The sequence below is a fragment of the Cricetulus griseus genome (assembly GCF_003668045.3).
Source record: "Cricetulus griseus strain 17A/GY chromosome 1 unlocalized genomic scaffold, alternate assembly CriGri-PICRH-1.0 chr1_1, whole genome shotgun sequence".
NCBI classification, from domain to species: Eukaryota; Metazoa; Chordata; class Mammalia; order Rodentia; family Cricetidae; genus Cricetulus; species Cricetulus griseus.
Genome location: NW_023276807.1, coordinates 70,782,939 through 70,799,124, shown reverse-complemented (window position 1 = coordinate 70,799,124; position 16,186 = coordinate 70,782,939). Strand labels below are relative to the sequence as shown.

Sequence of the window (16,186 nt, the reverse complement as noted above, 5' to 3'; positions counted from 1 at the left end):
GAACAGAAGGTTCATAGACATGCTGGTCAGACAATCTAGCTGAATTTGTGAATTATAGGTCCAGTGAGAGACCTTTTCATAAAACCTAAGGTGGAGAACAACTAAAGGCCATCCGATATTGACCACTGGCTTCTACACACTTGTTCACACATGGGAGCAGGAAGAGAGGGAAGGGGAGGGAGGGAGGAAGGGAGGAAGGGAAGGAGAGAGGGAGGGAGAACCAAGGTAGAATGCAGTGGTAGTCTCTAAATTTAATACCAAACAATCAAAGGAGTTTTCCTAGACTAAGTTGCAGGGGAATCCCATGAAGAGTGGAGTGTTGCACCTGACTAGACCCTGAAACTCTTGCTAGGTCATGGAGCCCAGACTAGGCCCTGAAGCCTAGGCTAGACTTTGGACTTGTCTGCATGTCTACTTGCTTGTGTCTCCATAAGACTCTGTGTCATGTTTTGTTTGTTTAACCATCTGAGAGCCACCACAACTTTCCCACATTCTTCTTAAACGCTACATGATAAGACAATGATGGTTTCTGTAAGCATGGTATTGATACCTGTACACCAGTCAGCATAGCGGACAGTCAGTGTACTTGTGGATGCATTCATACTTCTTAGCCTAAGGCCTGGAATAAGACACTCATTTTAAAGGAATGAAAGTTAGTGAATGGGTTGTACCAGGAATGATAGGCCCCATGGTGGATCTGTCTATATAACCTCACAGGTTTTCCCTCTGCAAGCATGGAAGATCTCTGCTCAGTCATTTTCTTTCTACTTAGACTCAGACCATCTCTCTGCACTAAATAAGAGTGCAAGATCCAGGTACTTCCTTTTACAGAAGAGTGTCCTTCAGGCAGTGTCAGGGAGAATTTTGCTTCTAACTATTCTACTCCTTTCCTAGCACTACAAAATCTTCGATAGATACCCCAAAGGAGTTGAGTCTCAGCTTCCCAGAGCATGAAGCCATTCATTAGCACAAACCCTTCCATCTCCTGCCCCACCACTCCTCCAAACACAGCTTCCTTAGAGAGAGTTCCAAATAAACTACATGAATTCCATCTTGATCACTGAAGGGATTTACCAGTGATAAGGAAACTCTAGTAAAGTGCTGACCTGTAGCTCAGGATGTCCAGATGCACAAAGATGTCTGAAAGAGCCAGATGAGGAAGGTACCACTGTGTGGGTCTTGGGTGTTACCAAAAAATGGTGTGCTAAGAACTTTGTTCCCAGAGTGTCATTGCTGGGAGGTAATGGAACCTTGTGAGGAAGGGGCTTCGTTAGACAGGCTTGTGATATATCAGGAGTGTGGAAGTCTGTGATGCTCCACTGGGCATGCAGCATACCTGCCAAAAATTCGACTACCTTGTCTATACAATTGGGACTCTGAAGGATGCATGTGAAGGTAAATGACATGATTAGGACTATTGATCTTTTAATATATGAAATATATTATAACTGAGAAAATGGAATTGGGACCCCTGTAGAAGACCAATCTCAAAGTCTAAGAAGCAACTAGTGATGCTCAGAATTAAGGACATCACAATGGGAATAGCAGAGAAGAGCAGAAAATAAAATCACAATGCACATGAGACTCAACCTGATTGGCTCAGAGGGAAGAAAGGACCAATGAAAATGCAGCACAAAAAATGTACAGGAGCTCTGAGCCCCATAGATTGGATTTAATTCAAGAAGGACTTTTATAAGGTATTTAAATGTTCCATGGTGGGGCCGGGAGATTTTCATTTGCAAAAGGAGGTCAACACCCTACAGGTTCCCATGCTTGATAAAGATAATGCAATACAGAGAATAGAGACTGAAAAGAGTACAGATAGCTGATTTTAAGTATTCCCATTGCTATTAACCATGATGCCTTAAAAACAAATATTTCTATGTGTAGACATAGATAAAATTATGACAAACAGACATTAGAAACTTACTAAATGACAGATGAGATGGTATATTAGTCTATACTAACTACTGAAGAGAAAAGGAAAGAGACACACAAGGGCAAAGCTGCCCATTATAGAGTATCCCAAGGACATCTATGTGAACAATGAGGCTGGTTTCCTGATGACCTTGAGACAACCTTGAGATTATAACATGGTTTCCCATTATATCTGACTCCAAGACACTGGCCAGATCAAGTTAAGAGACTTGCTCCAGGGAAAGGACAAATTCAATAAATTCTCATTTTAAATTCATGTGTAGTCTCTTATGACATAGTTTAATCTGATTATGTTTTCCGTATCAAGACAATTCATGTTTCAATGAGTAAAACCCTTCAGATGAAACTCAAGGATGACCAGAATTACTAAAAATATCTGCTGCTTACGTATTTTCCTCATCTCACCCCAAACAGTCTTTGTCCACAGACAACCTTGAAAAAACAGTTAAGTCTTAGCTTTTTTGTCCTGCCCCACTGACACAATCAGTGCCACAAGCATATTGGGAACAGTATCAAGACTAGTCAGGGTCCCTGAACAGACATGGTATAAGAGACATTCTGCCCTACAGGAAGGGAGTTCTAAATCATTTGAGCCATAGGCTATTGCCAGAGGACATTAAAGAAAGAAACAAGACAGCCTAGTTTTTGAACTACTTTTGTAGCAAGACTTTTCTACCTGTGCCTGTCCCTACAGAGTGAGCCATACAATGAGAGCTGAGTGAGGAATGAGTGCAGTGTTTCCTGTTCTACAAAACCATGTTATATAGTATTAGTCAGACAACAGGTGACCCATACTCACTAGGTTTAACCAAGGTCCCCGAGACTGGTTAGATGGTTCTAAGAGTCCCTGGAAATCCTAACATAACGTTTGACACCACCATTTCTTCATGAGAGCGCATAGACCTGACCCAAACTCTCCTTCCCTTTGTAGGGTGTTTTAACAGATAAATAATAAAGCAATAATAAAATATTTTATCAGGACCTATATTTATTGTGTTACAGCTTTCTTTCTTCCAAGGGTGATGGGGAATGTTCTTCCGTGTATATGTTTCAGTTACTGGTTAATGAATAAAACACTGATTGGCTGATTGTCCAGACAGGAAGTGACATAGCTGGGCAGAATCATGATATAAGCAGGGACAAACAGGAAATCATTCTCTTCTCTGCAGAGACGCTGAGCAGTCATCAAGTAGCAGGCAAAGGAGTTGCAGATCCAACAGGCAAAGGAGTTGCAGGTTTGGCATTCTTCAGTAAGATAAGACCATGTGGAAATACTTATATTAATAGTTATGGGTTAATAATTAAGACAGAGCTAGTCAATAAGAAGCCCAAGCCATTGGCCAAAAGTTAAATAATTAATATAGAGTCTGTGTGTTCATTTTGGGGCTCAAGGGCTGCAGGATCTAGGCGGCAAAACCACTACACAAGGGTTTTCTGTTGCAAAGTGATATATGCATGATTCCCTTTTGGGGATGGTAAAATATTTTGTCCTGACTTTATCTGTGATATGTTTCTGTTGTACTGTCAACAGATAGCTCACAGGATGGTTGTGCTGCCTACCAGTACTCTCTGGTCTGGTCCCTAATTGGTCGGACTTGGCGGACCTTGGAAACCCTGGGTAATTGAGCCTGAGATGTTTCTGTAGCTGAGGGTTTCCACCCTTGAGTCTCCTTTAACAAAAATCTAATTATAAAGTAGCACCCTCCCATCCTTACTCACCATCAGGAGTCAAGTATATTTTAAATCACATTGAAAGGAACAAAGGAAGTGAAAAGCCAAAGAAATCTTATCAACAGTCAATCTGCTTGTCCGTAGGCGATTTTACATTCTTCACCATTTTGAAGTGTATAAACTTCAGTGGCAGAATGTGAGGTTCAAACACTTACTATATGCAAATAGCTGTTTTACAGTTTCACAAAAGACACCTTAAGTGTAAATATATATTATGTATATGTACACACACACACACACACACACACACACACACACACACACACACACATATATATATATATATATATATATATATATGTATATATATTATTCCCATAAAGTTAGATTATTAAATTCCAGGTAAATCTATTACTAGGAACCCTCCAGGGTCTATCACACAATTTCATATGCAATCTAAACTCTTAATAAATATTTGTTAACTGACCTGTGAGCTAATTAATACTCATTAGCAGGGAATTATTTTGAATCATTAGCATAGAAAGCCCTCTGCTATTTAACTTAGTGTCTTGAATATTTAATCGAAGCAAGTGATAAGAATTAGAAATATTTAGCACACCAAGCTCCCTGACTAAGTGCTGCAGTGGGGATTTCACACATATCTCCTTAATTTAATTATACTATTTGTTCTTTTGTCCACAAAGGATGCACCTGAAAATGAAGGGAAGGGGAAAGAAGGAATCTAAGTAATCCAGGCTCACCAGGAATTCCCCTTCAGAAGAGAGCCTTAGCCAGCTCATTCATCTCAACCAAGGAGAATCAGGAAGCCAAAATTACATACAGAGACCATTTTCAATGTCCCCACAGTGGCATTAAAAATTAACAAGGGAACAAGAGTCATTGATTTCCATGTGCTTTATTCCAACCAACTTTCCCGAGACTATGACTCCATGCTGCAGTGAAGAGAGATATCACCCTGGGGTGTTTTACTCCCTCCTCTTCATACTGCATTGTCAAAATCTCATACTTTATATTCACAGCCTTTCTTAATCCAGTGCTAAATGTTCCCACGTGTAAATGTAACACAGCTGTAAAAAGCCAGTGATCCATCTCAATGTGAAATGGCACTGTGTCCATTTTTAAGTTAAAATTGATAGAAGTTAGAGAACACTCATTGGGCTTTCTGGCCCCATTTCAAGTGCTCATGGACACATGAGATGGATGACTTCCACGACAGATGTCTCTGAGAATCACCTGTCTGTGGGAAACTAGAGACTGGCTCACCTGAGGACATCATCCTCTGAGGCTAGGTACCACAGGAAGACTGCAAGCTGTCAATCATTGCCCAGCCTAAATGAACCACACAAAGCCCTGTGTCACCCATGCTTCTAAGCTTCAGTCCAGTTTCTACAGTTGTAGGGTGTTGAATCAGACTGTCCATTCTGACACCCTTCGAATTCCCAGGTCATCCATCCACATGTCACTGGTGACTACCTACAGAGTTGGAAGCTCTTTTTGTTGCCCTTTCTTCCCACACTAGATTCTAAGTGCCCACAAGGTAGACACTCTTCTAACCTCTTCTTTCTGGATGTGGCCTCTCCCATAATGAACACAAGTGGCTGAAGGAAGCCATCAGTGTTGCAAGGCAAGCACTTACCTGTGTTTGAACATACATGTTCCTGAACCTGTGTATGCGTGTGCAGGGGTGAGCTACACCTCAAACAGTCATTGGGATGACTGAGGTCTCAGGTGATAGCACCCCCATTGAACTTTAACACAGATACAGCTCAGCAGGTTCATCCACTCCCTAAGCAGAATGAGAGCAGATCCAGCAAATTCATTTACAAGAACGTCCTTGTTGCTCTACAATTCTATCGCAGACCTCTGAATTTCTGCATAAGATACATATTACAAATGGAGGAGCAAGTGATCACAGAAGAGATCCTCATCAGTGTCTATGGCAAAGAAACCTTTCAGGTTTACTGAAGATAGCCCATCTGCTATTTCTTTGTAATATTGACTTCTATTGACTTCTAAGGTTTTTTTCATGAAACATATTAACTACTCACTTCTTTATTTTCACAATGATATTGAAGTATCAAAGCCAAATACTTAATCATCCACACTGAGAAGGATGGAGCAACAAATGAGCCCTACCATGAGCAGAAAGTATCAGGGGAAAGGTTTTTTTAAGAATCAAACTTTTTGTTGAGTGTTGGTGGTGCACGCCTTTAATCCCAGCACTCAGGAGGCAGCGGCAGGAGGATCTCTGAGTTCGAGGCCAGCCTGGTCTCCAGAGAGAGTGTCAGGATAGGCTCCAAAGCTACACAGAGAAACCCTGTCTCGAAAAACCAAGAGAGAGAGAGAGAGAGAGAGAGAGAGAGAGAGAGAGAGAGAGAGAATCAGACTTTTCATTCTGTTCAGGTTTCCCAAAGATTCTGCACTTTCATTAAACTCCTTCAGGAGATTCCAATGAAGCTATCCGGGGACTGCAGATGGCAGAGTCAGAACACAGGAGAGAAATCCTCATCTGACCATCCCTAACCAAATATCAAATAAATTTGGTCAAACATAATTGCACACAAGACACAAGTTTACAAGCATAAATCATGGCAGAGCTTCCACCATCTAACATAACAACATCAGCCCAAGCAGGCCTCTCACACTTTTTATGTCCTGACAACATCATCTCAAAATGTTATCCTTCATAAAGCATGCTTGCTTAACCAGACCGAACACTCCAGGGATTTGCCACCATTTAATTTATTCATCATGGCCTATAAACCATGAATATCAATTTCCACCAATACGACATGGGTCAGAAGCAGTCCTTAAGGGTGCAAGAGAGAGCATGTCATCCCTGCAAACCACAGCTAGCCTGAAAGAGGAGACTTTGCTCTCTTTCTCAGGAAGTAAACAAGACCAGAAGCCATGTAGCATGGCAACATTGTGTGATCATGCAAGGAAATGTCAAGGTCTGACTTTGATGTAATGACATTGGATATACTTCTCACAAATGATCACAATTGATTTGGTAGGTTTATGGGCACAGAATTACCACATTTTACTTAATAAGTTTAATATTAAAAGATCTGTCCCTTGGTATTAGTACTCACTCAAACATATAAACTCTCTGAAGACAATCTGAGACTTCTCTCAAGTCATCTAATGCTGGTTTCTAATGCGAAGACCAAAGCAACTTCAGTTACAAGGGCTTGATTCTGGCTCATGATTCAAGGGTAAAGTCTGTCCTGGTAGAAGGGGCATGATGTGGCTGGTCACAATGCATCCAGAGTGTGGAAATGGAAAGTTATGACTGCTGGTGATCATGGGCATTTATCTTCTTTGTTTCAATCTTGGACCATGGGATGGTAAGAAGGTGGGTCCTACCCCCTCAGCAATCCTCTCTGGAGTTTATCTCACCAACACTCCAGAGAGTATGCTTCACCAGTGTCCAATCCAGGTGGACGTGGGTACATTAGTCACCACACTGTTCATGACTCTAAATAAGCAGGGTGGCCATGATGTGTGCATCAGGAAGGTTGGAATCTGCATAAGATGAGTGCTGGCAAAGGACTCAGGGTGATGGGGAGAGAATAAGAGCATTCTTGGAAGGCCCGAAGCATGAGGAAGAGAGGCAGAGACCTATGAGGAAGGCAGGTTGGCTGGAAAGGAACTTCATCGGGACAAGCAGCAACTTGGGTAAAGAAACATGACATTTTTGAGGAGCTCTCCATTCTAGCTAATGACTCTGGTTTTGATGACATATACCTTGTTCAACAGACACTACTGAAAGTCTAACAGAAACATATGGAGATGCTAGGAGTCACTAGAGCATGATACAGGCTCTAGAAACAAAAATAACTAATTGAGTTTAATAAAGTGAGCAGTTATTTTAATTATACAGAGAGATATGATAATCATTTCCTAAACACTCAGTTGTTTCAAAGCTTTGGGTAAGTATACACTCGTATGTGTATACTTACGAACATAATTGATTAAATGCTTGTGCCTCTGAGGACCTTCTTGTTCTAAACTCTCATGAGCTTTATTGTCTAAAGCAAGACATCTGCCATGATGAATCACATGGCTAACCTGATGCTTTTCAGAACAATTCATGTATATCTTGAGTTCATCCTACTCATAAGTTATGAATCAGGGCTATCCTTTTTATTTCAATTTTATATGAAAAACACATTTTCTTATTGCAACTCCATTGCTGAGCCTAAAAACTAAGCTATAGTTATCATGTTTTACACAAAGCAATTTCTACTTAATGAAATGGAAAGAATTCCATTGTGGAAATTTTCACTTAGATTTCTACAGAGCAGGGTACAGCTCAATGTACTGATACTGGGATACTGAGGGTTTATCCCATACCTCCAAAACTGAATAAGAAACAAAATAACACATGTTTCACGATTCAAATGGCCAAGATCAATGAAGCCATTTTAGATCTTCTAGGTTGAGCAAATGAGGAAAATGGGTTTATGCAAATCCAGAAGCTTTCCCCTGACTTCATGGTGTCAAGGGGTGGAATTAAAGATTACTGGAGGATTCTGAATGCACTTCTTAGGTAAAAGAGTCAAAGAGTTAAGAAGAAATGTCAGACAGCAAAATCAGGAAAATATGTGAGAGAGACAGTCTGTTATATTGCCATCTTAGCCAGAGATGGAGGGAGTGTTCCAACTTCACTTCTAATTTTTTTTTTTTTGTATAACAGTCAGGTTCCTATGGGACAAGACAAATATTCCTATAAGCCCCAGGGGACTGAGTGGGTTTTCTAGTGCATGTCTGATTAGACTGCGGAATTAACCTTCACTTTTCTAGAATGTATTACAATCAATATAATTCATAACTGAGACAAAATTAAAAATATATGTATACTCAAGGTAAAAGGTCTCCACTAAACTTTAACACATATTATTAAATTTTAAAACTACTAATCCTGGCAACCTAACTTGGGTGTTTTAGCCACTATGTTTATGTGCCCTGTCTATAAGACAGAGTCCAGCGACTGTCTGCTACTCACTGAGAGGGAAGAGCCTTTGTAGACTTACATCTTCAGCTAAAGACTTATTCTTGTATTTCTTTGATTTGCTAAAACCCACATTAATAGGACGTTTTTCTATAATGACTGAGCAAGTGTAAGTCTGAATGAAGCATGGATGTATCTGGTTGTCATCACTGTTTTTTCAAAAGTCAGCATTCCTGCCAGGAATGTTGAATGCCTAACCTCCCTCAGAATGTGACCTTTTGGCAAGTGGGGTTATTAGAACATACTTCATTAACATGAAGAATTCAATTTTTACTGAAATGTGATAAGGGTCCCCATAAAATGTCCCTGTGAAGACACAGACACCCAGGTAGAACAGCATGTAGTGAGGGAAGACTATAGTAAAAATCACGTATGCTAGGTGGACAGTCTTGCTCAGTATCCTCTACACCAATCTACAAGACCCCTGGAATTTGAGTAAAAGCCTTAGAACTTCAGCAATAAGTTTCTATTGTTTCAACCCCTCCCCCACAACTTTAACCTTGGACACAAGTAGAGAGGCTACCTTAAATGTCCTTCTCCGATAATGAGTTTGATGACTGCCTTATATGCCATCCTAGAGCCTTCATCCAGTAGCTGATGGGAGCAGAAGCAGACGCCCACAGCTAAACACTGAGCTGAACTCTGGAATCCAGTTGCAGAGAGGGAGGAGTGATGAGCAAAGGGGTCAAGACCAGACTGGAGAAACCCACAGAAACAGCTGACCTGAACAAGGGGGAGCTCATGGACCCTAGACTGATAGCTGTGAAAACAACATAGGACTGTTCCAGAACCCCTGAAGGAGGATGCCAGTTGGGAGGTCTGTTTAATCTATGGAGCCTGTGGTAGTGGATCAGTATTTATCCCTAGTACATGAATGGACTTTGGGAGCCCACTCCACATAGAGGGATATTCTCTCAGCCTAGGCACATGGGGGAGAGTCTAGGCCCTGCTCCAAATGATGAAATACTTTGAAGATGCCCCATGGAAGGTCTCATTCTCCCTGGGAAGCAGAAAGGGGATGGGATATTGGGTCTATGGGGACTGGGGATGAAGAGAGGGAGAGGGAACTGGGATTGATATGTGAAACAAGCTTGTTTCTAATTTAAATTTAAAAATTTACTTAAAAAATAAACAAAAGAAAAAAGAGAGAAAGCAAACAGAAAAAGTGAGTAAGATAAGGAAGAGCAGAGGTGAGTAATGAGCACCCTAAATGCTAGGGAGCCAGAGACTGTCTTGATGTTACTTGTCCCAAATCAATTGTCAGGTGCCCCCTTCCAGTTTCAAGAAAGACTTAGTTGGGTGATGAATTACATTTCCACAGAACAAACCATCTGCAACTATAATTTCTGGGTTTTAATTTGTGCCATAAATATCCTTCAGCAAGCCACTGAGAGTTCTCTGATAGGTTGTTCTTGAGACATTTTCTTTTCTGATCCAACTGTGAGTAATGGCATGAGGATGCCTTTGGTTCCTGTCCCAAAATGCTGGACACTGTCACCACAACCCTAACAAAGAGGCATCACCCAGTTACAAAGGCCATGTTTCCTTAATGAATCTGTGCTATTCTTTTCCAGCTTGTACCAATTATAATTCATTTTCTTGGCGGACATTGAGACATCACCCTGACCTGATTCTTTCTGGCTAGTTATCTCTGCTTGCTCTAATTAAGGGAGGAGAAGGAAAAGAGCAACCAGCTTCTAGAAAGGCATGTCCACTGAAAGTGCCCCCTCGCTACAGAGCAGGCTCACACACCTGGGACAGGCCATGACAGCAAAGGTTGAGCTTGCCATGTCATCAACTCTGTGCCACCTAGCTTGAGAAAATTTAAACACTCAAGGTGTCCTGTTCACTTTTGAAATGGCTATAATCACTCAGTGTAAATAAGGAAATGAAGTACATCAAGCTCTGATATTTCCTAGCAATCTTCCCATTGAAGTGTCATACCTAGCATCATCATGCCTCTGTTTCTCAAGGTGTCACCTTGTAGAAGATGAAGAAAATTCCTGTCATTCATCTGACAGTGAAATCACAGAATCTCCACAAAGAATTATAGTGACAATAAAATTAATCAATAAATAAGGTCTAACCATGCCTAGTGCATTGACACATGCTCTATAAACATAGTGGTCATCACTGTACCTACGAGCATCATAGTCATTTACACACAGGAAACCCCTATCTGGTAGGTGATAAAACAGCTCTGACTACTTGATTTGGTCAAAGAGTGCTTCATGTTTGCTGTGAATATAGAAACAGAATGAATAACACTGAATATCTTTCTTCATACAGATGCTGATGTGGGTTCAAAAGGCTGAAATCACACTAAAAAGCAAAAGAAGTGTGATATCTAGAAACAGAAGGGAAACAGTAATAGCATGAAGTAGGCACAGAGTGGTATCAAAACCTATAACTTCAGCACAAAGCAGGCTGAGACAGGTGGGTCTAATTATCGAGCTAAACCTGAGCTACACAAAAAAACTTGAGGAAAACCTAGACAGCATGTCTCAAGAAACCCAGAGAAGAAAGAGCACACAGGAAGACTGTTGCTTCCATTCTGGTCTCTGTATCTGAACAGGGAGTAACATGTTTGCCACACCATGGGTGGAAGAGCAAAGACTCTGAAGCTCTAGAGTGAAGGCACCAATGATGTTCCTGGTGGAGGAGCAAACAACAAAAATCCAGAAGGAGGAGGAAGACATAGAAGGGTGGGTATTAGCGGAGAGAGAGGAGGAAAGCTGGCTGGCTGGAATGCAGTTTCACGAGGCAAACATGTACAAATGCAAGTGTTCTGGTTATAAAAATATGCAGGGTATGTAAAGTAAGCTCTTAAAATGACTAATGTGCTGTATCTATGTCTTATGGTTCTTGTTGCAGTTAACTGCATCTTTAATATTTAAAAGACAAGGAAGGTAATCCCATAAGTTTAGCTGAGAGATTTTGAGTTGACCCTATCAGCGATGGGAAGTTATGGTGAATTCTCAAAGTGGGTATTGTCTCGAGCCAGCCATCGTGAGGAAATCTTTGTCTGAAGCCGGTTGTGCATGCAATGAGCAGCCAAAACAACCGTATCTGTCTTGCTTTTTAAATTCTAGTCAGCCTCAAAATTCAGCTTAAGGAACAAAAAAATTAATTTATTTGTTCTCTAGCATTCAATAAATTGTTTGAGATTATGTTACATTTCATAAACTATTCCAAAGTAAACATAAAACCTTATGAATTATAGTGATAGAAAATCCATATCTGCATTCTACAAAAAACAAAAATGGGTTACTCAAATTTTTTTCTTTGTACTTCTCTTGGCTTTCCTTCTCCTTCCCCAGGAAGTAGACAGTGGGTAAATATAACAACTCCTGTCAATTCCAGGCCAGTGGTCAACACCCTCCATGTGGTCCACTTGCAGTCCCCAAACAGTTACTTAATAGTTCTATTATTATTGTCTTCTAAATAAATCATTGGCTCTCAAATTATGGACTTTCAGGACATCTGTGCTCTCTAGTAATAGCCCCCGCTGAAATTTCTTTTTTGAAATATAGAAAAAGTGAGCTCCTACAGTTTACTGGGGGACACTCATAGAGTAGATGGCATCCTTATTAAGTGCCCTTATTTTCTCATGTCAATTTATACTTGTCTGCAGCTAATAACATGAATTCATTAAAGCAGCTTAAGAAGAGAGGTGAAGAGGAAGCTCAATGTTTAAGAGCACTGGCGGCTCTTGCAGAGGGCCAGGGTTCTATTCCCAGCACCCACACAACAGCTCACAACAATCTGTAACTCATAGCAGAAATCCAGCATTCTCTTTTGACCTCCATGGGTACCAGGCACACTTGTGATGATCAGACATAGATGTGGGCAAAACACTCAATCTAAAAAAAAAAAAAAATTCAAAGTACCTCAAGGACATTGACAACAAGCCTGGAAATCGCTGTGGATTTCCACAGTTGAGTTGAAGTTATTCCAATGAAATGTTCAGAAGTACATGCTGCATTAGTAAAACATGCTATTCTGTCATTGGATTAATACAACTGTCATACCTATCCTAAGCTAGTCACCTCTTGCTTTGTTTGCCCTGTGCATTAAAATTGTTTTATACTCTTGATAAGTCTGTCTTCTTACTTTGCTCTGGTATCATTATATTAATGACCTTGAAAGAGTAGTCAGGCAGGGACCAGAACATCAGGGATTTCCTGCTAGTAACACACACCCTTGATAGCTATCTTCTCTTCCTCCAACCCTGGTGGAAATATAGAAACTGATCAAATTACAACAGGACAGAGGCAAGCTAGATATCGAAGGACCACTGGGCCAAGGCTTATCTGTTGTCTCAAAATAATGTAGGTGACATAAGCACAAATACACACATACACACACCACACACAGAGAGAGAGAGAGAGAGAGAGAGAGAGAGAGAGAGAGAGAGAGAGAGAGAGAGAGAGAGAGAGAGAGAGAGAGAGGGAGAGAGAGGGAGGGAGGGAGCAGCTTCCACACAATAGAAAGAGGTCTTGACAAAAAAAATAAATAAAACACCAATATCAAACCAAATATTCCAAGGAAGGGACTTTGTCTTTTCTTGGTTATCTCTAACTATTAAAATAAGCAAAACAAGTTGTTTGTTCTTAAAACCACCACCTGAAAAGCCATTTGACTAAACTAAAATGACCACAGGGTGAAATCAAATATGTGGATAGCTGATGTGGACAAATTTCCTTAATCAAAGACATCTCCATCCAGCAGCTGACTTCCAATAGCATCGGTATGGAAAGGATGCAGATCCACCGGCCACGCCAGGGTTTATATTTTCTTCCAAGAGACCTTCTCTGTGTTTCAGTCAATCACAAACACTCAGATCCAGACATCTGCAGCATTGTTTATGATTGCTAGCCTTTCACCCAACCGTCCCAAAGGAACACTAGGCACTGTCCAGGAGCTTTTCACTTCATGTGGGATTACCTCATGCTCCCATCACTCTCCACAGAGCCAATCACTGTTTGCCTCCTAAGGTTTGTCAAGACAGCATTGTTCGAGCCGGGCATTGGTGGCGCATGCCTTTAATCCCATCACTTGGGAGGCAGAGGCAGGCAGATCTCTGTGAGTTCGAGGCCAGCTTGGTCTCCAGAGCGAGTGCCAGGATAGGCTCCAAAGCTACACAGAGAAACTCGGTCTTGAAAAACCAAAAAAAAAAAAAAAAAAAAAAGACAGCATTGTTCAGTCACTTCTGGGAAAGATATGAAAAAGTGAGGGAAAAAAATCTACTTCTGGGGTTAGAACATTCCAGACTCCTCAGCATATGCTGCCCAGCCACAGAGATACACTCAACTGTCACAACTTTCACTTTGCAGCACTGTTTTGATAATGTCAATCTACAGATCTCTTTTGCACCACAACTGTCTGGCAAACCATACATAAATAACCATTTCCAAAGAGCTGGTCCAGTTTCTTGCCTTCCTTTAATTGTATTTATCCAACAACAAAACTCCAAGGCCAGTGTTCAGTTCGAATGGCTAGGACAGGGCAACCTGGGTACAGTGTGGCAAGTGAACTCTTATCTTGATTATTAATTTGTAACTGCTCACATAAATTTGCAATATCTTTCAATAACATTACTTAATTTGGTTTTGGTTATAGTGTAAGTGTGTGTGTGTGTGTGTGTGTGTGTGTGTGTGTGTGTGTGTGTACATAATATTTCTGACAAATCCATTAATGAAATTGAGTTTGTGTCTCTCATAAAACCAGCCAGTAGTCAGGGGTTGGTGGCACATGCCTTTAATCCGAGCTCTTGGGAGGCAGAGGCAGGCGGATCTCTGAGTTCAAGGCCAGCCTGGTCTCCAGAGCGAGTGCCAGGGTAAGCTCCAAAGCAGAGAAACACTGTCTCGAAAAACAAAAAACAAAAACACAAACAAAAACAAAACCCACCCAGTAAATAGGACACTTGCCTGCCAGCCACTGAATTAATGATAACCAAAAATGAATGCCTTAGCCACATCATTACAAAGCATGTTCTCATTGAATAGCTTTGTAATGTTGGCTTAGTTCAGTTAAGCCTACTTAATGAAAAAGACTGAAAATAAAAAATAGCACCTAGTCTTGGGGGATTATAAGAGGAATGACATATTCAATGAACACCTATTAAACCTTTATCAATATTTGAGAAACACATGATGTCCATGACAAATTACATCCTTTAGGGTATAATCAACTAGCTGTTTTAAATTCCTCTTTTTCTAGGTCACATGGCTCTCTATTTTAAAAATATCTATACATTTTAGCTGTGTTTTTCCTCATTTGCTCATTGTAAAAATAAAATGCATTAGGGCAGAAAAGCCACCTGTAATAACTCCATCAGAGAAAAGCATTGTCAACATGTAAGGAGAGCCCTTCATATCATGTTGAGAAATGACTATCAAAGTGGGTGTGTGTTCAGCTTAAGACACCACATTAAACACTACTTCCCCTGACTGAGGCCAAGACCAGGTAAGGATGTTAGCAAGTCCTTGAATAGATACAACCCCAGTGATCAGGTAAATAAAAGACACATCTTTCCTTCCAGACAGGGCACTAAAGCAGAGATTCAGGCAGTGTGTGGGGACCCTATCCAGAAAACAATCAGAAAAAATCAAAACAACCCCCAACACACACACACACACACACACACACACACACACACACACACACACACCCATCTGCTTCTTTTAGAATCAAACAAAATCAAGCCTGAAGCAAATCAGGATTGGCCACCAACTTTAAATTTTCTTTCACATTTACTATAAAATTTGTTGAAATGCAGAATCATATTCATCTTTGATAACAAAGGAAACATGTTTTGAAATTTGGAACATCTTGTTTCACGTGTACTAATGGCATGTGACAGTGACAGTCTATCAGATATAAGTTAATGTCGGGCAGGTATTGTGGGTTATTTTTGATTTATTACAGGACTTCTTTTATGCCGGTAAAACCAGAAAACCCCATTGATGTGAACAAATCAATTCTTTTACATTAAAGTGGCAGGGTACTAATCCAACTTAAAACACAAAGATTCTTTTTTTTTTTTCAAGACAGGGTTTCTCTGTGTAGCTTTGGAGCCTATCCTGGCACTCGCTCTGGAGACCAGGCTGGCCTCGAACTCACAGAGATCTGCCTGCCTCTGCCTCCCAAGTGATGGGATTAAAGGCGTGCGCCACCAACACCCGGCCTCCACAAAGATTCTTTAAAACAAATGTAATACAATTTATAAATTCCAGGTTATTTTACATTGGTCTCATGTATGAAGCTTTAAAATGTTTATGAAAAGGCAGCCATCATGGAATGCTGACTTTTTTTTAATGGATTCTGACCTCAAACAGAAAGACCTCAGAAGTGAAAGTGAGTTTGTTTGTGCTCACCTATTAAAAACCGAGTCCTCACAGTCTGTCTGTGATTATAGTTCATAATTTGGCTAAGTGACAGAGGCAATGACAACAGAAAGAATTAGAAACATATGAATGAGGTAGGGAAGAAACAAATGACATTATGACAGAAAGAAAATCCAACAAAAGAGGAAAA

The 16,186-nt window shown here is 40.6% G+C and overlaps 1 protein-coding gene across 1 annotated transcript in view; it reads right to left on the bottom strand.

Moving 5' to 3' along the window:
- Fam155a (family with sequence similarity 155 member A) overlaps positions 1–16,186 on the bottom strand; it is a 490,329-nt gene that overhangs the window by 391,917 nt on the left and 82,226 nt on the right. The window lies entirely within an intron of this gene.